General features: G+C 48.9%; 1 pseudogene; it reads left to right on the top strand.

Annotated features, from left to right (window-relative positions):
- The first annotated feature begins 1,627 nt into the window (after positions 1–1,627).
- Positions 1,628–4,714, top strand: LOC116989690 (annotated as a pseudogene).
- The last annotated feature ends 1,286 nt before the right edge of the window (positions 4,715–6,000 follow it).

The raw sequence follows: 6,000 nt of genomic DNA, 5'->3' as shown, positions 1-6,000 counted from the left end.
GAAGACAATTGCTTGGGTAACTCACTGGACCCTGTCTCCGCTCTTTCTTTACACAAAGTTTTCACTAGACCCTGGACTGATCAAGCTGAATTTTCACATTCTTGGAAGTACGGATGCCACTTCTATTGGGTGTTGTAGACCACTGACTGGGTTCTGGGAAACTTCTGAGGCAGGCTGTGGGACTGGAAACATTCACAGGGAAGCATGGAGTTAATGAGTCTTCTGGGTTTCAGGCCATCAACAATTCATTGTGACTAAGACCAATTTCCATCCTCACGCTTAGATTGCATTCGTAGGTTTAGGGATTCCTTAATGATACAGCATTGAAACAGGTCCTTTGGCACACGTTGTCCATTCCAACCAGGATGCCAATCACAAATAATCCCATTTCCCGGCATTTGACACCCCTGTAACTATTCCTATCCATGCACTCTAATGCTTGCTCCTCTGACAGCTCATTCCATATACCCACCCCCTTTGTGTGAAAAACCTGACCCTTATAGCACATCTTAATTTTTCTCCTCTCACCTTCAAACGATGCCCTCTTGTATTAGACTGTGACTATCTACCTTATCTATACCCCGCACACGTTATAAGCTTCTAGAAAGGTCACCTCTAGCCTTCCTTCACTCAAGGGACTAAAGTTCCAGCCTTTCCAATCTCTCCTTATGAATCAAACCCTCCAAACTAAGCTTGTGCATCTGATCTGAACTGTTTCTAGATCAAGATATATTCTATGAGCATGGCAACAGAACTGAGCACAATAATGCAAGTGCAGCCTAAACAAGGGCCCCTCGTCCTGCAACACTGAGTCAAATTTATTTTTCCCATTCATTTTCCTACTTCCCATTAAAGTTTGGTTGCAAACGTAGACAGTATTTTCCACGTGTCCACTATACCCCATTCTTGCGTCATATACAGATTTAATAATCATGCCACCTTCATTCTCATCCAAATCATGAATATATGTGACAAGCAACATTGGCCCTAAACACCAGTCCCTGTGGCACCACTGGTCACAGACGAACTTGAGAAACAATGCTCTACTATCACCCCTCTCTGTCTTACCACCAAGCCAATGTTGGATTCTCAAATGTCGCGGTGGTTTTCAACTTAAAGTCTAAATTAGTACGAAAAAACAACTGACTGAGGAACTCCGGGTTTAAAGAATCATCTGTGGAGGAAATTACACAGACCGCGTTTTGGCCAAGATTGAAGTAGGGTCCCGACCGACATCTCCACCCCTTGTGCCTGAAGCCTGCACTGTCCCACCGTGTTGTGTCTTGAGGTGCGAGGAGCATCTCTGGACTGAGGGATGAAGTGTTGCAACCACTGACTCAGGGGAATGGTTGGAGAAGGTGGGGAATATCAGACAACAAACGACCTGAATTCACGGGTTGTGTTTAACAGAGCAGTCAGTGGCTGACATGTCACCGCTTCAACCCGAACGTCTCTGATGGCGTGTCTGATGGCGAATGGGAGGGTTTCAGATCCGTGCCCCGGTCGCTCAGTGTGACCCGCCCTGATTTGCACGGATTTCCGTCCTGTGTCAATGGCTCTATAAGTGGTTCCATCGGCAGTGGCGTCCACAGTCTCACAAATACAGCGGTCTGGAGTGAGGCAGGAACTGAGAACAGCAACCATGCAAACGCTGTGCTTTTTTTCGTCTCTGGTACTGTGGCTGGGCTGTAAGTACAGGTGGCAAATGTGCGGGCAGTGATGTGGGCTCTTGGGGGTTACATTAAATAGTTAAAATTGAATTCCTTCTACTTTACAGCCGGAGAGTGTCAGACTCTGACTCAACCTGCGACCGTGTCGGTGAATCCAGGGTCACGGCCACGCTGGAATGCAACATCGGGACAGATGATAACAATTATGTTTATTGGTACAAGCAGATGTTGGGAACAACTCCTCAATGGGTTCTCTGGTATTATCACACACACGACGCCCCGACCTATGGTCTGGGTTTAGCAGCGAACCGTTTCACATCGAAACCAACAGCGCCGGCACCGTTTACCAGTTGATCATAAGCAAGGCGGAGGTGAATGACGCTGCCGTCTATTACTGTATGAAGTATTTTCAGCGAGCAGTACTTACACACAGTGAGAGAATGTAAAACAAAAACTGAGGCAACAAATATGCACTTTACATCTTTGAAACGATGAAAACATTCTAATCTTTCATTCTTCACAAAGTCGCTTTCAATTTTACCCTTTATACAGTATTTTCCAATTTTAATATCTCCATTTTTTGGAAAAATCGGTGTCCCACCGCCCACTGCCGGGATTCGTTGCCGTTTAATGTTAAGCCTGGCGATGCGGTTGTGAGTTCATTCCTTCTCGCCCCACACCGGCGGGGACACTCGGGATGTGTGAAGTCGACTTTCATGGCGGAAACTGGAGCGTCTGACCGTGTTTTTTGTCTGATTCCAGGGCCCGGATAACTGTCAGGGCTGAAGCCGGAACCACACACTGTGGGGGGTGTTTGGCCCAGGGACCAAGCTCTTTGTTACAGGTAAGTGTCTGGGAATCATCCCGCAATTACTAGCCGCGAGAATACGGTCAGTTGGCAACTAATATTTTAATCTTTATTATTATCTGGCTAATTTTATCGAGACATTTTCAATCCATTTGAGTTCTGTGTCCAGCACCAGTTCAATAAATATAGTTGTGTTCAGTGAATTGTTACTGTATTTTAATGACCACATTCTCTATTTCGTGAAGCTTGTTTGATATTTCAAAAAGGTACACTTTAACCTTTATTATTTCCTGGCTAATTTCACAGAGAAGATGTTGATTTTTCAATTAATTTGAGTTCTGTGCCCAGCGCCAATTCAACTAAATGTCGTTGTGTTTAGCTATTTTTGTCACTGTCTTTTATTGACCACACTTCTCTTTTTCGTGAAGTTTGTTTGATTCAAAAAGGTGCACTCTCGGTTAATCAGTTTTTTGAACCAAAAAATATTTAATCAATTATTTACAATAATATTTACAGTACGAAATAAATCAAAACAAAACCCACCGCCATAATACAAGGCAAACAAATATACTAAATACTATACTATACAACTATAGTACAATCCTTATTGAGAATGACTTCCACCCCACGCAGACCCAACATTCCCGGAAATCCCCCAGGGCGCCCGTGGACAGCGCGTAATCCCTCTTGAGTACCACCCGGGTGCGGCGGTAACCCCAGAAAAGGGCAGGCAGCCGGCACGGGCATTAATCAGTTCTCTTTGTGGTGCCATTGCTCTGTTTCTGCATGTGCTTGTGAAAATTGTCTGTCTGAGACTAACTTCATCTCTGAGTTTGCGCGGTGTTACTCCCGTTAGTTTATCCGCTTTGTGCCGGTTTGATCCAAGTGAACGTGAGGGGTCCCAGCTGCCTAAAGTGGAGCCCGGTGTCACAGTGGGGAGAGGACATTGCGACTGGAGACAGCCCGGGGTTGTTGAGGCAGTGGAACTATACGTTTCACTATTGTATGAGGATCCCACAGCGGAATCTCCAATCCTCCCAGTGACGACGAACTCTCCTGCAGACACCCGCCCAATAAAAGCCCCTCTCCTGTTCCCCAGTCCAACCCAGCGGCATGAACTAGGGCAAATTCTCCGCGCACCCCACCTCCCCGCATCTCCTCCATCAAAAGTCGTATAATCAGCTCCACAGTTCGCAACGATATATCCCTCCCGGGATCCCACCGTCCCTCGCCAACAAACAGAGCCACCCTGTGTGCTGGTCTTTTCTTGCTTCCAGTTCATTCCCCGATACATTCAGCCTAAAGGGCCCCGACCTGAAACCTCCTGTTCTAGCATTTTGTGTCCATCTTTCCTAAAACAGGAACTTGGCCTCACATCTCTAGTTCCCCGGTGTGATGCATGTGGCGACCTCCATGGGCACCGCTCCGTCCCTCAGTGAGACTCGGGTCCCCACTAGAGGAAACTGCAACCTCTCACTCGCGCTTCTGTCAAACGCTGAGATGACCGAGCTCTTCCGTCACCTGAAACATGTCTTCTCTTGTTCCCTCCCATTGCAGCTTCGCAGCTCCCAGACCCTTCAGTGAAACTGCTGGGGCCGTCAGACGAGGAGATGTCCGCTAAAGGAGCGGGCACCTTAGTTTGCCTGGTCAATAAACTGTCCGCGGGCTTCCCCGCCGTCAGCTGGACAGTGGACGGGAGTCCGCCGAGCGGTGAGGTGCAAACCAGCGCGGCGAGGCGGGACACGGACAACACCTTCAGTCTCAGCAGCTACCTGACGGTGCTCGGCGCAGACTGGAGCAGTGGGAGTTGTACTCCTGCACAGTTCAGCAAGAGCAGCCTCGAAAATATCCGCCACAATCACACAATCCAGCTGTTAAAGTGAGCGCGGCTCCGGGCGTGTTTGCTCCCGATTACCGGAGATCACTGCCTCTCATCTTCCTCCCACCGTGTGCGCCCGCTGTTCTCTGTATTCCCTGTTTCCGAATCGCTTTCTCCTGTTTCCACCGTGTTATTGAAACATTTGTACTCGAGTTTATTGTTCTGTTTCTCCCACATCTAGGCGACACGGGTTAAAGTGGTCAGTAACTTGGCTTCATCAGAAATTCAACATGAATTGTTTTCTCTGGCAACAGGCATGGATCTGACTAATAGAAATAATATATGTTTGTAATTTTTCATCTGACGGTCTGCAACGACGTCAAACTACCAATAAAGATGATCAGTGTTGGAATTATTTCCCTGTGTGGTGTCGTTAACTTGGAATCTCTGCCCAATCTGACACCGGTGGGAGGAGGGAGGAGACCCGTCTCTCTGTTCCGGTTCGTGTCCTTTGTTCCGTGAAGTGAGAGGAAAGCGCTCCTTCGCGGCAGCCTTGGACATTGGGATATCAGGGAAGACCGGGTGGAAGTTCCATTCTGCTGGGATACTGTAAAGAATGACAAGTGAAGGGTTGATAATGATAATAAAAATGACAATAAAACATTTGGTATTTGTGTAGGATAATAATACGGTTGGGAGTATCAGCTGATCAGACAGTATCGGCAGAGAGCGTTTAAGTAAAGTTACATTGCGGGCCATTGAAGAGAACAGACCACTTCTGACACAAACTGGAAGGGCTGGTTATCTGAAATGGGAGAGTTCTAGACTGGATCGAAGCGTTGAAACCCGAATTTGTTTGGTGACCGGTATAGGAGTCTAGAGAGACTGGCCGGAGAGGGAGAGGGAAGGAGACTGAGCGAGTCGCTCGCTGGGGGGGGGGGGGGGGCTCCCCAACATCGGGAGCAATCTTCCTGCACCTAGCCTGTCCAACCCCTTAGAATTTTGTAAGTTTCTATAAGATCCCCTCTCAATCTCCTAAATTCTAGAGAGTATAAACCAAGTCTATCCAGTCTTTCTTCATAAGACAGTCCTGATCCAGTCCAAGAGTCCAGTACAACCATCCATGAGTGACTGAACTGTGAGTCCAAGAATCTATTCGGCTCACAATGTCCATACTAGCCCTCTGGAAAATAGTCCCTTTGGCCCACAACATCATTCAACGCCAGAAAGCACCCCCACCCCCACTGGCCACCAATATTGGAATTGGTGGAGAGGTGCAATATTGCGTTTGGGGACTAGTGATCCCGTGTGAGAATGGGACCCACCAGTCTTGGTCTCACGAGGGTTGCCCATGGAAGAAAGAGGACGGTGTGAAATGGGAGCGGGAACAACTGAATCTGAACCTGGCAGTCCTGGCAGCGGCCGTGACCCCCAACACCAGACGCCGCTCCGCACGGTCCCTCGCCTCCCCCACAGCCTCCCCACACCACTTCACTCCCCCCCCCCCTCCGATGGGCCCACGCCACCTCCCATTGGCCCATGCCCCCACGCCGGGTTCATGCCACCCCCGCCGGGCCCACGCCTTACTTCCCCCCGCCGCAGGCCCTCTCCTCTCCCTCAGCCGCGGCCCTCGCCTCCCCCTCTCCCACGATGCGGGCCCACTCCTTGGGTTTATACTCTGTTGCCTGCTGCGAGGGGGCAAG

This window comes from Amblyraja radiata, chromosome 29 (genome assembly GCF_010909765.2).
Source record: "Amblyraja radiata isolate CabotCenter1 chromosome 29, sAmbRad1.1.pri, whole genome shotgun sequence".
Lineage (NCBI taxonomy): Eukaryota > Metazoa > Chordata > Chondrichthyes > Rajiformes > Rajidae > Amblyraja > Amblyraja radiata.
Note: the sequence above shows the minus strand (reverse complement) of the source record. Positions and strands in the feature narration are given on the sequence as shown.